Source organism: Puma concolor, chromosome B4 (genome assembly GCF_028749965.1).
Source record: "Puma concolor isolate L17-30 chromosome B4, mPumCon1.1.hap2, whole genome shotgun sequence".
NCBI classification, from domain to species: domain Eukaryota; kingdom Metazoa; phylum Chordata; class Mammalia; order Carnivora; family Felidae; genus Puma; species Puma concolor.
This window is the reverse complement of record NC_141673.1, coordinates 110,706,772-110,724,904: the sequence shown is the minus strand read 5'-3', so window position 1 is coordinate 110,724,904 and position 18,133 is coordinate 110,706,772.

Here is an 18,133-nt window from a genome sequence, read left to right as displayed (position 1 = left end):
AAAATGTTTTTTATGGTTCCCTCTAAGTCAAATGTATTGCTAACCCTGTGTGTATTTTTCCAACCAGTTTCCATACTCCTTTAGGAAGTATTTTATTCTCTTTGTTTATCCCATACAGCAGCACCCTGTATCTATTTTATGTAATTACTTGATTCCCATGTCTTTGTACATGCTGTTCCTCCACCCACAGTATGTCCTCCTTCCCAGCCACCTTCTATAGCCCACTTATCTTTCAGAGTCTCACTCAAGGCCTGAATTCTTCATAAAGTGTTTCCACTATTGTGCCCCTGGGACTTCTTTCTTCGCTGAACTTCTGTTGCACTTCCTGAATAGTTTAGCACCTGGTTTCACAGCATGTGCCTTTCTAGAAGTGAAAGAAGAGAATGTGCTTAGGTAAAAGCATTGTCCACGTTGTAAAGGGATTAAAAAACATTTTGGATTGGCATAGTTTGAGCCCAAAATATATCTTACATAATTAAAAATGACCAATGTAAGATTATCTTCATTAAGAAATATAACATAGAGGGGATGTAGGTGACTCAAATGTAGACTAAAATAGTGTTTTTTTGTCATCATTGTTGAGAGAATAGCAGTTCAGGATTTAAAAACTATTAAGGAAATTAAAATGTAGGCATCTGAGGTCCCAATATGGCCTTAAAGAAGCTGACTACAACAATATTTTGTGTAATCCATGTGTGGTAACCTAACTCTGCTCCAGGAACCGTGAGCTGGCTTGACACCTCCCTTCCCTGCTTAATTGCTATGATTAATTTTTGCACTTGTAATATAATACTTGGCTCTGTACTATAACAGGGACCCAAAGGTCTCAAAGCTGTTCAATTCCTGAATAACTAAAGAAATTCATGAGTGAACTGGAGGCACTGAACAGCCTTTATGAATAGCAACTGGCTGTATTGGTTGAATGTGAGACCTTTCTGGATTCCTGATGGTGTAGGTATGGTGTGTGAATTCTTTCTGTGGTATGAGGGAAATATCTAATGACAGCAAATTGCTTACTTTGGACCATTTTGGACCTGGTTTTAACATTAGGGGTAAAAACATACCACATCTGCTAAAGAGTCAGACAAGGCATTTTATTGCAGTCTGGTCCCAGTGAGTGCCTGTGGCCCACCTCAATCAAGCCTTGAGTTCAGAACCTGAGGAAAACTGATGGTTGACTGGTAAGTCAAACTGAATGATTTCTACTGGGGCACATGTCTGCATTGGGAATGGAAACTTCAAAACCAGGGGGAGGGAAGGCTTGGGGGAAGGGGTTTTGGGAGGGCTAGAATTGAACAGATTGATGCCTTATTTAACTATAGGCGACTATTGATATACTGTGGTTTGGGGGCACTTGAACATTTTAAGTTGTAGGGCAGGATATTTGGGTAAATGGGTGACCTAGAGACATAGAACTTCCACGCTCACAAATACTCTTCTAATAACCAATTTTCTCCTCTCTCACTTCCTTTCTGACTTCCTCCCCTTTTCCTCAAACTTTCTGATATATGCACATACCAGAAACCTAGAGAAATTCCTGTCAAATATCTGCTAAAGAGCTTGGACTGAAGAAGAAAAAAATCCAAAATGACAAAATAATAACATTATTCCTGGATTAAACTATGACATAGCTGTAAGTCAGAGGGGTGCCTGCCATAACTTAAGGATAAATCCTGCCATTGAAAACTGAGAGTATCCTCATCAGGTGCACAGGTAGTAAATGAAAATGGACTGACAGGACTTCAGGATGTCCAATTCTTAGGCTTCTCTTGACCTCTGTGAAACACTAGCCTTAGGATCCCAACAGATTTTTAAATTTTATTTATTTATTTTTAAATTATTTTATTTTTTGAGAAGACAGAGAGAGAGAGAGAGACAGAGCGTGAGCAAGGGAGGGGCAGAGAGAGGGAGACAGAGAATCCCAAGCAGACTCCAGGCTCCAAGCTGTCAGCACAGAGCCCGATGCAGGGCTCAAACCCAGGAACAGTGAGATCATGACCTGAGCCAAAGTCGAACACTTAACTGACTGGGCACCTAAGCGCCCCATTATCCCAACAGTTTTTAAGGCCCCCTTACTTGATCCTGACATGGCTGCCACACAAAATGGAAAACTGGGCATACAGGAGGGCTTCCTTTGGAGATCCATCTATTTAATGAAGACACAAGGCTTCCTGTGGTGGTTATGCTATGCCATGCTCTGTAAGGTGGCGATTACACTTGGATTAGCAGTAGAGTATCTGGGCACCTGGGTGACTCAGTTGGTTAAGTGTCTGACTTTGTTTGGCTAAGGTAATGATCTTGTGGGTTCGTGGGTTTGAGCCCCGCATCGGGCTCTGTGCTGACAGCTCAGAGACTGGAACCTGCTTTGAATTCTGTGTCTCTCTCTCTGTCCCTTCTCTGCTTACGTTCTCTTTTTCTCTCTCAAAATAAATAAATAAACATTAAAACAAAAGACAGTAGAGTACCTTCCAAACCATAGCAGAAGACAAAGAAAGAAAAACCAAAACTTCATTCCTCTACCCCTTGCCCCAAACAAAACCATTTTGTACTGACTCAATTTTCTTTTCTTCTACATTGGATCAGAGGTTGCTTTGTGAATTTGGAACACAACCAAATTGATTTTTTGAAGTTCATTTATTTTGAGAGAGAGAGGAAGTGGGGGAGGGGGCAGAGAGAGGAAGGGACAGAATCCCAAGTAGGCTCCATGCTTGCTGTCAGTGCAGAGCCCATAACTGGCTTGAATGCACAAACCATGAGATCATGACCTGAGCTGAGATCAAGAGTTGGATGCTTAACCAACTGAGCCACACAGGCACCCCCACAACCAAAATGATTTTTATTTGGCAATACTTAATAACTGGCTTACCCAAACCTCCCTGTGAATGGAGACAACATAGAAAGTATGAAGCTATACTCTTTTTGATTAATTTTTGAAGTGGTAATATTTTCCTGAAAAAGGTTGTTATAAGAAACAAGAAATTCAATGAATGCAGTGAATAAATTGCCAAGTGAAGAAAATAAAATCAGTGAAACAGAAATAAAACTTGAAGAGTGATTAGAAAAAAAAACGGTAAAAGATAGGTGAAAATATAAGAGAAAAAATAATAGTTATGGAAGGTATTTATTAAAGATGGTGTCAATGGATAAGAAGGATAAGGATAATAAGTCAAAGGACAATAAGTTTGCTGATAAAATGGAACAAATTTAAGTAATAAGAAAGCATTGAAGAAAATTTTCTTGACCTAAAGAAAGACTTCAATGAAAATATTTAAAATGATCTAGGTAAAATTATTAAAGACCTACTCCTAGATATCATACCAAGAAATTTAAACACTGGAGCCAAAAATTCTATAAACATTTAGGAAAGAAAGCAATGAGGTCATGAGGATAACTACAGATACACCTTTAAAACAATGAACATAAAATTTGGTTCAATATAGAGAACTTTGAAGAGAAATATGCAAACCTGCTGAGGTAGAAAGTGATCACCATCCCTGGCATTCACTCTCTATTTCTTTTCAAAACAGAAACCCTTGGTTTTAGCTGGTCACCTGGCTTCCCAGATAGACACTACATTTCACAGCCTTGTTTCTACTAGGTGGTGGTCATATGACAGTGCAGACCAGTAAGATGGGATCAGAATTGGTGTGTTAAGTCATTCTCTCAAAGATGAGGCTGCTTGGGTTGGGCTCTTTTGTTCCTTCCCTCAAATTGGAATGTCAGCCTGGACCTTCGAGAGGAGATCAGTACCTGGAGGACTTGGTGGGTCCACACACTATAGGAGTCTGGGTTTCTGAGTGACTCTGGAATTGCTGATTGCTTCCTTTGGACTGTGACATGTAAGAGAAGTAGACTTCTTCCTTGTCTGAACAGATAACATTGTTAGGGCAATGTAGCCTGTATGCTAACTGAAATGCCCAAGTGTTGTGCACATAGGCAAGTTGTCAATTATGAATAATGTCAAAGAAAGACTTTCCTATAAAAAAAAAGTAATAGCCTTTTAACAAATGTTTCTGTAGCGATTGGATATCTATAAGTAAAATAGCAATCTCGACCTAAAACTTATACCTTATATAAAAATTAACTCAAAATGGACCACAGACCTAAATGTAAAGCATAAAACTATAAAACTTTTAGAGAAAACAAAATGAAATCTTTGGGAGTGAGGTAAAGAGTTTATAGATATAAGAGCAAAAGTGTAATCCATAAAAGGAAAAATTGATAAAATGGGCCTCATCAAAATTGAAAAGTTTTACTCTGTGAAAGCTTATGTGAAGAGAAGGAAAAGATAAACTACATACTGGGTAAAAGTATTTGTAAACCACATATCTAACAAAGGATTAGTGTCTAGAATATGTAAAGAACTCATAAGACTCAAGAGTAAAAAACAAAACAATCCAATTAGAAAATTGGCAAAATACATGAAGAGACATTTCAACAGAGCCAAATACAGATGGAAATCAGTCCATGAAAAGATGTTCAACATCATTAACCTTCAGGGAAATTCAAATTAAAGCCACAATGAGATATTACTACACATTTATCAAAACAGCTAAAGTTAAAATTTTAAGTGACAATGTCAAAGGTTGGCAAGGCTGTGAAGAAACTGGATCACTCATACATTGTTGGTGGGAATGTAAAATGTTATACTCTGGGAAACAGCTTGGTGGTGTCTTAAAAAACTAAACATGCTATTACCTATGACCTAGCAATTGCGTTCATAGGCAGTTATATCAGAGAAATGTAAATTTATGTTCACACAAAAGTCAGTACACTGATGTTCATAGCAGGTCTACTTTTAATAGCCCCAAACTGGAAGCAGCCATGGTGTCCTTCAATAGACAAATGGTTAAACAAACTGTGGCACATCCAGTCAGCAATAAAAAAGAACAAATTATTAATACACTCAATTAATTATTAAAACAATGACTTGAATTAATCTTTAGGGAATTATAATGAGTGAAAAACCAATCCCCGAAGGTTATATGATTCTATTCATATAACATTTTTGAAATTTGGAAATTTTAGAAATGGAGAGCAGTTTAGTGGCTACCAAAGGTTAGGGGCAGGGTGTAGGAGTCAGATAGTGTGATTTAAAACGGCAACTGTAGTGATCCTTGCTATGATGGAGCGGTTCAATATTTTGATGGTGGTGGTGAATACACAAATCTACACGTGACAAAATTGTATAGTGTGCACATGTGCACACTCAGAGATACAAGTAAAACTGGGGAAATTAGAATAAGATTGGTAGGTTTTATCAATATAAAAATCCTGGTGGTGATATCATTTTGCAAAATATTACAACTGAGGAAACTAGGTAAATGGAATATAGAATTAGTCTGTATTATTTTTTACAACTGCATGTGACCTTACAATTATATCAATAAAATTTTTAATTAAAAAGTGAAGTTATCCAGGAAATATCCAACTACCTTACCTACATAAACTAGTCAAAAACATTTCCTATAACAATGAAAAATAAACAAAATTAAGAACTTTAGTTGGGGGGCACCTGGGTGGCTCAGTCAGGTAGGTGCCTGACTGTTGATTTCAGCTCAGGTCATGATCTCATGGTTTGTGAGATCAGGCCCCGCATCGGGCTCTGTGCTGACAGCACAGAGGACCTCTGTCCCTCCCTTGCTCACTCATGCAATCTCTCTCTCTCAAAATAAATAACAAACCATTTTTTAAAAGAACTTTAGCTGAAAAGAACTGAAAGTTAACTGCAGAAAAGTAGCTAATTACAAATAAGAATTATATATACAAAGATATTTTAAAGAAACAATCTATATTTCATATCATAAAATCATATCATAAAACTGATAAAGGTTGTGTTGGATGGTGGAGTGGTACAAAAGTTCCAACTTATATAAACACCAAAAAATGTTGCTTTTACTATATACTGTATTAAGAAAACAAAGAATAGAAATTGTATGATCATCTTAATAGGTGCAGAGAAGCATTTGACAAAATTCAGTATCCATTTAATGATTAAAACTCTTAACAAAGTAGGTATATAAAGAATATACCTTAACATAATAAATGCTGTATTCAACAAACCCACAGCTAATATTCTGGAGGATGAAAAACAGAAAGCTTTTTTTCTAAGATCAGGGATGAGGCAAGGAGGCCCACTTTTGTCTCTTTTATTCAACATAGCATTAGAATTCTTAGACACAGCAATTAGGCAAAAAGACCCCCAAACCAAAAACAAACAATCCCGCCCCCTCCAAATTGGATAGGAAGCAGTAAAACTACCACTATTGTCTGAGGACACAATACTATATATAGGGAACCCTAAAGGCTCCACCAAAAAAATATTAGAACGAATAAATAAATTCCATAAAGTCACAGGATACGAAATCAATATACAGAAATCAGTTGTGTTTCTATACACTAACTATGAGCTATCAGAAAGAGAAATTAAGAAATAATTCCATTTAGAATTACAAAAAGGTAATGAAATACTTAGGAACAAATTTAAGTAAGGAAGTAAAAGTCCTTTTCTCTGAAATCAATGTCATAAGACATTGATAAAAGAAATGGAAGATAATACAATTGAAGAAAAATATGCTGTGTGCAAGGATTGGAAGAATTAATATTGTCAAAATGTCTATACTACTCAAAGCAGTCTATAGATTCAATGCAATCCTCATAAAAATGCCAATAGCATTTTTCATGCAACTGTAGCAAAGAATCCTAAAATTTGTATGGAACCACAGAAGACCCTGAATAGCCAAAGCAATCTTAAGAAAGAAGAACAAAGAAGGGGGTATTATACCCCCAGACTTCAAACTATACTACAAAGCTATAGTAATCAAAACAGTATGGTACTGGCATGAAAACAAACACACAGACCAATGGAACAGAACAGAGAGCTCAGAAATAAACCCAAACTATATTGTCAATTAATCTATGACAAAGGATGCAAGAGTATACAATGGGATAAAGACAGCATCTTCAATAAATGGTGTTTGGAAAACTGTGCAGCAACATGCAAAAGAATGAAACTGAGCCACTTTTTTATATCATACATAAAAATAAACTCAAAATGGATTAAAAACCTAAATGAAATATTTGAAACCATTAAAATCCTAGAAGAAAACTGGGGCGCCTGGGTGGCGCAGTCGGTTAAGCGTCCGACTTCAGCCAGGTCACGATCTCGCGGTCCGTGAGTTCGAGTCCCGCGTTGGGCTCTGGGCTGATGGCTCAGAGCCTGGAGCCTGTTTCCGATTCTGTGTCTCCCTCTCTCTCTGCCCCTCCCCCGTTCATGCTCTGTCTCTCTCTGTCCCAAAAATAAATAAAAAAAAAAACGTCGAAAAAAAAATTAAAAAAAAAAAAAATCCTAGAAGAAAACATAGTAAGCTTTTTGCCACTGATCTTAGCAATAGTTTTTTTGGGCCAGTCTCCTTGGGCAAAGGCAACAAAAAATAAAATAAACAAATGGCATTACATTAAACTAAAAGCATTTGCCCAGTGAAGGAAAACAATCAACAAAATGAAAGGCAATCTACTGAATGGGAGAAGATATTTGTAAATCATATATCTGATAAGGGGCTAATATCCAAAATATATAAAGAACTTCTACAATATCAAACAAAACAAATGAAAACAAATGGGTAGAGGACATTGAATAGACATTTTTTGCAAAGAAGGCATACAGATGGCCAACAGGCACATGAAAAGATTCTGAACATTGCTAATCATCAGGGAATTGCAAATCAAAACCACAATGAGATATCACCTCACCCCTATCAGATTGGCTATTATCATAAAGATAAAAAACAAAGGATGAAGAGAGAAGGAAACCCTTTTACATTGTTGGTGGGAATGTAAACTAGTACAACCACTGTTGAAAACAGTATGTGGCTTCCTCCAAAAATTAAAAATAGAGTTACCATATGATATAGTAATTCCACTTCTGGATATTTATTTGAAGAAAATGAAGACACTAATTCCAAGATGTACATGCACCTGTATGTTCATTGCAGCATTATTTACAATAGCTAATATACAGAAGCAACCTAAGTGTGTTCATTTATAGATGAATGGATAGAGGAGATGTGGGGTGTGTGTGTGTGTGTGTGTGTGTGTGTGTGTGTGTGTGTGTATGTGTATAATGGAATATTAATCATAAAAAAGAATGATATCTTGCCATTTGCAACCACATGGATGGACCTAGAGGATATTATGTTAAGTGAAATAAGTCAGAGAAATACAAATACCATATGATTTCACTTTTATGTCAAATCTAAAAAACAAAACAAACAAACCAAAAACCAAAACAGCAATAGACTTATAGATATAAGAAACAAACTGTTGGTTACAGAAAGGCAGGGATTAGGGCAGGAGAAATAGGTGAAGGGATTAAGAAGTACAAGCCTCCAATAAGTAAGTCATGGGGATAAAATGTACAGTAGAGTCAATAATATTATAACAACTTTGCATGATGACAAATAGTAACTAAACTTATGGAGATTATTTTGTAATGCATAAAAATATCAAATCAGTAGGATATACACACAATAGAATATTGCATATCAATTATACTTCAATAAAAATTACTTTGTTATTGCTATTGATAATTAAATGCATATTTCATAATTATTTTGGCAAACTTGGTTGCCATCATAAGAATTAAAAACAGAATTTCTACCTTCTGAATCATTGTAGAAGAAAAGCAACTTGTACAGTCTACACACACACACACACACACACACACACACACACCAAACAAAAAAACCTCTAAGAAACACTATTAAAGTAAGTATAAAGTAAGATGATACAAATAAGATCAAATCAAACAATCATAAGAGATCCAAAGTGAGAGATATATTTTATTAAAAGATTTGTGGTCTGGAATTAAGTTAAAATAATATTTAATTGTAATATTTAATTGTAAAAGGCCTGGAAGTAAAGGAACTTGTATTAGGGTTGGGACACCTTGAAGCCTGATTTTGGGATGGCTTAGTCCACATGTTGTAGAGTCAGGAGCTGGTTATAACCCAAGAGATAAAAATCTGGGATAAGTAAAGGTAGGCGAAGTCCAAACAAAGTGTTATTCTAAGAGGCTAGACATTGAAGCAGGATGCAGATACAAGTCAACCAGAGAGATATCAAGGTCACATGACAGCAAGGGGGATTCAGCATGAAGGTTATTGATATGAAATCTGGAAATATTCCTTAAGTCATTGGGTCATAGCAGGGTTTTAAAAATATCTTTTGTTTTGCTGTAATTGGGAAAGAGCTTTTCAAAGTATAAGGCCAAAGCAAAGATATCATCTATGGGAGACACTTCTGAAATAATTGATGGGGAAAAATTATCTCCTAAAAGTAACTAAAGGGTAGGATGCCTGGGTAGCTCACTCAGTTAAGTGTCTGACTCTTGATTTCAGTGCATGGTTCAGTCTCATGGTTTGTGGGATAGAGCCCCACATCGGGCTCTATGCTGACAGTGCAGAACCAGTTTGGGATTTTCTCTCTTTCTCTGCCCCTCCCCTGCTCATGCTCTCTGTCTCTTTAAAAATAAATAAATAAAGATTAAAAAATAAAAAAAAGGAAAAGTAACTAAAGGGCAAGCAAAAATAACTGCAGGATGGGAGCAGAGTTCTTCTCCTTGAAGTTTGTGTATACCCTCCCCAATTTTCACCTATGTGTTCTCTTGAACACTTTCCAATTAGGCTTCTGCCCCTGCTGCTTTATCAAACTGCTATAACTAAAGTCATTCATGGCTCCGCCGAATGGTATCCACTGGCCACTTTTCAGTCCTCATCTTTACTGACTTAAGCACTGGCTCAGTTGATCACTCTGTGCTGGAACATTGTCTACCCTTGGCTTCCAGGACACCATTGCCCTGGCCTCCTCCCAACCTCCTGACCTCCCTTCTCAGCCTCCTTTGTTGGATCCTCCTCATCTATTTAACCTCTACTTGCTGGAGTAGCCCAGGACTCAGTTCTTGGACCTCTTAAAACAATTTAAAAAGTGCTATCTATACTCATTTCCCAGGACAACTCACGCAGCCTCATGACTTTAAATCCAGTTTATATGTTGATGAAGAAGAAGAGAGAGATTTGGGCTGTCTTTCTAGGAAGGCCAAGGCAGAGTGTGCTTTGAGACCACACTTATTGGTCTCAAAGGCTGGATGAAAGACATCCTATAGGTCAAGGTTTCTCAACATTGGCACTATTGAGCTTTGGGACAAATTCCCTGTTGGGAGGGTTTTCCTTTGTAGAGTAAGGTGGTTAGCAGCATCTTTGGCCTCTACCCTTTAGGTACCAGGAGCAACGCCCCCACCCTCCACTGCCTAAGTTGTGACACCAGTGGCGTCTCTAGACAATGTTAGATATCCCCTGGGGTGCCAAATTACCCTAGTTGAGGGCCACTGGCATAGATCATCAAAGAAGAAGGCTAGAAATAATCCCCATAGAGAAGAAGGAAATGGGTGTGAATACTCAAGAAATTGGGTCAATTTACAAAATAAACATGAAGAACATTAAAGCTAGAGAAACAAGAGGATCCAAGGTAGGGTTGTTAATCTTCTGACTGCAAAGAAACATTTGTGTATAGTTGGTACCAAAGTACCTTTAAGGAATGATAGAAAGTCCCCATGGGCCAAGCTGACTGCTTATTCTGTATAAAGTTTCAATATTTATGAAGGGAGGGAATGAGTTAAGTGGTTGGCAAGAGAAATCAAAATTCTAGATGTTCATTTGCTTGATTGCTGACCTTCTCAATAATATTCTTTTTCCATTTAATGTTGCCAAGTGAAACTGAGTATTCCTTATGGACTCATAAATACATAAGCCCAGGACTTGTTTTAGCTCAGTAAATGTTTCTCTAGGGCCAATCAACGTGGTCAATCAGATTAGCTATTAATGCATCTATCACAAAATGGTCATTTTAGGTTGACTGTGCAGGATCCAATGGGTCACTTACTGTCATAATAGCTAAGCAAATTAGATTGAGCATTGAAAGTTAACTATAAAGAGTCTCTTAGATTTGGGGTTTTTCCTTTTCTTTCTTTTTCCTTTTCTTTCTTTTTCCCTATCTCCCTTATTTTCAGCTTTCATGAATCCCCCCCCCCCCCATTTCATAATAATATTCTTTTGTTGGATTCAGAGAAAAAGGTAAGGGGTAGAGTAGAGTAGTTAATTTAGGGAGAGGGTAATATATTTTTGACAGAAGTAGGGAAGGAATTGCAGTATTTTAAACAAACAAAATTCCAAAGTCTCCATATACAATTACTCGTCTATTATGAAAATAATTCTTACTGGATTACAAAGAGATGATATATTCACATTGCTCTTAATATTTACCTTTTGTAAATCTTATATTGTCAGCTTGTGGTTGATTACAGATTTTTTTTCATGTGCTCAGACGAACTGCTAAAGTAATTTAAATAATGGTGTGATTTATCCAGTTTCTGTGTCTTGTTTTACAGTATTTCCTATAATTGACATCCATAAAATGTCTACATCTTGTAGTTTTTGTTGAACCAGTGATTATTTTTATTTGAACTCACAAATATTAAATTCAATAATATCAACCTGGTTTTGCTTTATGTATATTCAGATGGTTTTTAAATAAAAGGCAAGGTGGAAAAATGAATGTAATGCTAAATTTATTATGACGACATTGGAAAAGAATGTCAAAAAGGAAGCAGGAAGTTTGAAAAAGTCTTGATTATGTTTCCATAAATATTTGTTCAGAAGATGCAGCAAATTGCAATGTGCAAAAGCTATTAAAACAAACTTTTTCTTTTTCTTCCCCAGTTTTGCAGCATTTTTAGCAACATTTTTTCTCTCCATTCAGTAGTATAAATTTGCATGTTTTGAGGATGCATATTTAATAATTATGTGGAAATAGAAAATTAAAGGCAAAATTCTCAGCTTCAGACCACAAGTGTTGTACATATAAAGTTGCTGATGGAATTAGAAACACAATGGTATTCATGTGTGAGCCCCATTTACTACATCTTGATGATTTCTGAAGGAAGTGATCCAGACACACAAATTCTTATGAAAGACAAGGATAATATATTTCAGTTCATAAGATAAAAATGAACTTTGGTGCAGATTTGCATTTATTTTGCTTAAAAGAACTGGACTATGTTTTCAAAGGTAGATTGAGAATCTGTTTTACTAAACAAATTCCTAACAAGTGGACCCACTGCAAGACTTTATCCAGAAAAAAGTAAACATTGTTCCAGCAAATTGATCAAAATCCTACTACCTCACTTATCTTTCCCTCAGATAATATCCACTAATTTGAAAATCTCCTGTTGATGACATCTGGGTATTTTTTTTTTTCTGACTGAGGAATGTCTTTCCAGGAGTGCAAAGTTTATTGTAGTGGGAAGACCCCGAATTGCAGTTCTTGCCAAGGTGCTGTGAAGTACCCAATTTATTTTGGGGGAAGTCATTGGATCTTTGGTTCCTTATCTGCAAAATAATGGGGTTGAAATAGAAACCTTCCATGGTTCTTCCTGGCATCTCATGCTGACCTGCCCAAGTGAGATGATTATGGCAAATTAGGGGAACTGCTAAGGGCAGTGAGTTGCTTTGGATCTTTTGGCCTAAATCATAGATCAAAAAGATGTATATATATCTATTTGTTTTAGAGCTTTATTCATTTGGTGAACTTATATTTTTGTTACAAATTAATTTCTTCTTCCATCAAGGTTGCTTTTGAAACAAGAAAACCTAAATTTTCCGCTTTTTTTCCTTTAAATATTCTTTATTCTTGAATTTTTCAGAAATCATTATGAGTATTATTTTCTAATTCAACTTTAGATGGAAGTATGAACTAGCTGAATAATAGCAGTTTAGAAGAAAATCTATGTCTTGTTGATATATCTTGTTGCTACATTTTGTTGCTAAAGAGATAAACAGTTTATGGTAAACTGTAGTGAGAATCAGGATTTTGGCATAAGATAGATTTTATAAATTCAGAAAAGAGGTGTTTGTGTCTAGCTCTGAATCCAGACTTCTGATTGAATGGATGAAGGAAAATAAAATTGGCTTTTGTATTTATTCATTATGTTTCATCTCTGAACTTTGTCTGGGTCAGGACATCTTACTCTTGAGTTACCACCTTCACCTTGATGTGCTTAATTTTTTCTCTGTGTCATTACCCAAACTCCTAAAACTCTACGTATTTCACAAAGCCTTCATCAACAAACTGGATAAAAATTTGTGCATTCCAATACCCTCTACCCTTTTACTCCCCTTCAACCTTTGGTTTTGATACAGGAATAGAATAAAAGAAAGAATAATATACTCATTTTGCTTTGAAGAATTTTCATTCACTTCAGGGCTTCTGAAAGGTTAAAAACCATTCTTGTGCCTATTCTTCTTGGGATATAGTCTCACCAAAGCTGAGGAAAATGTCCTTGAATGTTTTAATTCAATTTTCAAAATATGTGTTCTCCAAAATAAATTACCTAAACTCCACATTTTTGCCTTATTCAGTTTTAATCTGCATGTATCCCAGAGTATGATTTTCATGAAGTTATAAATTAGAGAAATCTGGGTAGGATGTGAATAAATAATAACCATCTCATGTGACTTGTACAGAAAGATGCATGAGAGTCCTTGATAGGTCAGTGCTGCAAGAATTGGAGGACCAGTTTTAGTTTCCAACATTAAGCAGACAACAAGTCTTCTCTAGAAAATGATGTTAACCATCCCACATCATGTTCCCCAGCAGGTCTGCTACACTCTCTGTCTCCTGCCCATTACCACAGGCTGAGTTTGATTTGGTAGTGGATACATCAACATTACATTCCCTGTTAGACAGTCAGCTACAGCAATACAGGTTCATGCTCAGAATTTCTCAAAGGTATTAGGGGAGAGCAGAGGCTTCTGTAGAAATCCATTAAGCACATATGGAGCATGAGCATATGCAAAGCCCAAGACCAACCAAGTACCAGGCTCCCTAAATCAAGGAGTAGAGATTCCAAAAAGGCCACAGGACATGGAATCAGTCTTTGGCCACCCTGAAGGTGTTTCAAGGCTCTTTCCTGAGAGAACTGGAAACAGACATCTGCTATAAATTCTTTAGGGGACATTGACTATAACTGACATAGAGTGCATTTTCTGTTACCCCAATTCCTGAATATGAGTTTAGTTATTCTCAACAAATTTGTGTTGCCTCAGGAATCCCTCATAAATGCCTTAGCATTAGCTGCTGCGACAAATAACCACCCAAATTTTGGTAACACAACATACTAGAAGTCTGATGCAGGTGTTCCTGGCCAGCAGGGATATTAAGGAACTTAGCTCCTTCCATCTGTGGATCTATCCTGTCCCAGGGTTTCAAACTTTCTCAAGGAAATGCCAGATGGGGAAGCAATGCTTTACCTGTTTTGCTCCTTGTGGGTGACACTTTATCACCAAATACAGCCCCAGAAAATAAATCTGATAAGGTCAGATTCTAGTTCTTGGTTTAGGGAAGGCCTGTGTCTTAGTCTGCTCAAGCTGTTATGACAAAATACAACAGACTGGATGACTTCTTAATGGTAGAATTTTATTTCTCATAGTTCTGGAGTCTAGAAGCTGGGTGAGAGCACTCTTCTGAGTCACAGACTTCATGCTGTGCCCTCACATGGTGGAAGGTGCAAGCAAGATCTCTGGGTCCTCTTTTATAAGGCACTAATCCTACCCATGGGGGACAGCTCCCAAGGGCCCTACCTCTTAATACCATCACTTGGATGTTAGAATTTAACATATGAAATTTGGGGGAATACAAACATTGAGACCACTGTGGCCTGTGAACCAATATAGAAAAAGATGGCCAAAGATAAGTCTGTTGGAGGACATCTGGGAAAGGTTTTCTTCCCCTTAAAAAAAAGAAAAGAGTTGTTTGTTTTTCCTTTTTTTCCTGTAGACTGTTATGTATGGATAGGATGCCAATAATAATTACCAGTTACAATTACTACTGAGGGTTAAAAAATGAAGAAATATGAAGCAATCAGATACTTGACACTGTTGTTAGGCTGCTGAGTCAATCTGGAAGTCAATCTCCTTACTTCTGAACTCTTTTTGTAATATAAAATTTAGCAAAAAAACCTTGTTGTTGGAACTACTTTGTGTCAGGTTTCTATTTCTCATCAGAGGAATCTTTACATAGGAGCTTCATTTTTGTGGTGATGAGCAGAAGTAAAATTTGATAAATATTTTTTGTTTGTAGTTACTGCATGTAATGCCTGGTGTACATATAAAATGGCAGAATTATTTGTCCTTAATGAGTTACCAACACATTTCAAATGAGCAATGTTGGATGAAAAGTAGCTGAGAGTACGTGTGTTTTCTTTTCTTTTTAAAAAATTTTTATTGGGGCGCCTGGGTGGCGCAGTCGGTTAAGCGTCCGACTTCAGCCAGGTCACGATCTCGCGGTCCTGTGAGTTCGAGCCCCGCGTCGGGCTCTGGGCTGATGGCTCAGAGCCTGGAGCCTGTTTCCGATTCTGTGTCTCCCTCTCTCTCTGCCCCTCGCCCGTTCATGCTCTGTCTCTCTCTGTCCGAAAAATAAATAAACGTTGAAAAAAAAAAAAATTAAAAAAAAAATTTTTATTAATGTTTATTTATTTGTGTGTGTGTGTGAGAGAGAGAGAGAGAGAGAGGGAGGGAGGGAGAGAGGAAGAGTGTCAGAGTGTTAGTGGGGGCAGAGAGAGAGGGAGACAGAATCTGAAGCAAGCTCCAGGCTCTGAGCTGTCAGCACAGAGGCCCACGTGGGGCTCGAACTCATGAACCATGAAATCATGACCTGAGCGTAAGTCAGAAGAAGCTCAACCGACTGAGCCACCCAGGTGTCCAAGGACTTGTGATTTCAGTCCTCTCTGGCACTATTTTCTGTGAGCAACTATTTTGTATATTCTGATCATTGTATTCAACTTTATCCTTTTGGTGTACTACTGAGCTTTATCTACTTTTTAGGTACTAAAAAGCAGCTGAAATGAGTCCAGGGTGTCAATTTTCAAAACATTATTTACCAGGAATATTTTGGTATTGCATGCAAAAAATGTGTTTGCTATTTTTAAACTCAGAGTAGGTCACATGTTCATGGTGTATGAGGAATTACTTCATTTTTTTTTTTAATTTTTTTTTCAACGTTTTTTATTTATTTTGGGACAGAGAGAGACAGAGCATGAACGGGGGAGGGGCAGAGAGAGAGAGGGAGACACAGAATCGGAAACAGGCGCCAGGCTCCGAGCCATCAGCCCAGAGCCTGACGCGGGGCTCGAACTCACGGACCGCGAGATCGCGACCTGACTGAAGTCGGACGCTTAACCGACTGCGCCACCCAGGCGCCCCATGGAATTACTTCATTTTTAAAGTAGCTGCTTCAATATAATTTGTAGTCTTGGTCTAGTCATTGGTGAACTTGGACCCTAGGAAACTCCATTTCTTCTGTTGCCTTTCTTTAGAAAAGAACATAAGATGGGCAGTGATTGCATGGCCTCCCTTTTCAGTGAAAAGTTTGCTTTTGGAGTTAATTCAGCATTGACCTATTGCTGCATAACCAACATCAGTCAATTTAATGATAATGGGAAAATGCGCTGTGTTCGTTAATAGCCTTTTGGAAAATTCCCAGGGTAAAACAAACAGTGCTTATAATTATTCACCTATAAAATGACCTTTTACCATTTAGAAATTGTACAAAACATTGTGACTATTCCAGTTCAGAACTTGATGATGGTTCTGCCCTTCTGCAGTAAGAATTTCCTTGTGGAACTCCAACTACGTGGTTTTTTTTTTTTTGTTTGTTTTGTTTTTTGTTTTGCCTGGGCTTTAGTAACATGTAGAGCATTTTGTTACAGAAAATGGTCAATTAATTTCGGTTGCAACAGTTTAATATAGTTCATCACTATAACACCATGATGCTAGTTCTAACATGATGCAGAGATTGCTCTGATCCCAGAGATGAGTGCATTCTTTACCTTGTGGTAATCCAGCTCATTGGTATATCTCCTGACTTTGGCAGAAAATTAAAGCATTCACAAGATTTATTTTCATAGGCATTTTTTTCCTTCTCTTCCGTGTGGGGATTAAATAAATGTCTATTATTTTTGGCTTTGCCATTGATGCTTTTTTTGAGCCAAATATAAAAATAATTTTGTGTCTTAGTTTTCCCTGCTTTTTTTCCACAGGACACTAAAGAATTTCCTAAAAAGTAAAAATTGGCATTGGGGGGTGGGTCTCATTCATTCATTCATTCATTTATATTTATTGAGGACCTATTATATTCCAGACAGTTTACCAGGTTCCAGGGGACACAGAGGCGAGGAAAAGCAAGCATGTTCTTGGTTTATGGAACATTACTAAGTACTTACAGGGAAAAGAATGTTTTTGAAAACCATCAGCCTTGTTAATTATGGTTCCCAGGAAACAGAATAAATTATTTAATTAGCTAGGAAAAAAGGTTGCACAGCAATGCAGTTAAGGGTAGAATAGTGAAATTCTTACCAATGTATCTTGGGGCTTGTGAAATCTGATGGGACAATGGAGCATATGAGAAGAGGAGATCCCATGATCTGCATGTACTCCATGGTTCTTACTTGCCTCATTGACATGTACCATTTTTGATTTTCCTAGAGCACAGGATTCTGTCAGACCCACAGTGTGTGGGTGTTCAGTAGAGGTGCTGATATCACTGAGAGGCTGCTCTTTTTATTCAAACTAGAACCTACTTTGAACACAGAAAGAATGCAATGGCGTTCCAAGAAACAGAAATGACCAAGGAGCCCTATCATATCCATTCCTACTTGTGTTAATTCCCATAATTAGCCAAATGCACTATAAAGGAAGGAAAGAAGGAAAGAGAAAGATGGGGGGACCCATAAATCCTTTTCCATTAAGTCTTTACTTATTGGTAAGATAAAGGTAGATAATGTTGGTCAGACTATCAAGAAGTGAAATAAACAGTAGAATTAATTTTGTGCAGTGTTTCTACTGTTTTGGTAATGCATGTATATGCTGTGTAAACTATGAAATGTCAGTTATGAAATTTATGAAATTTATGACATTGCATGGGAGTTAAATACTCCTATGTTTATATTTAAAACTGGCACTGTACAATATACAGATGATGGTAAATGCAATAATTCAGAATTTTAATTTTTCTTTAGAGTGAC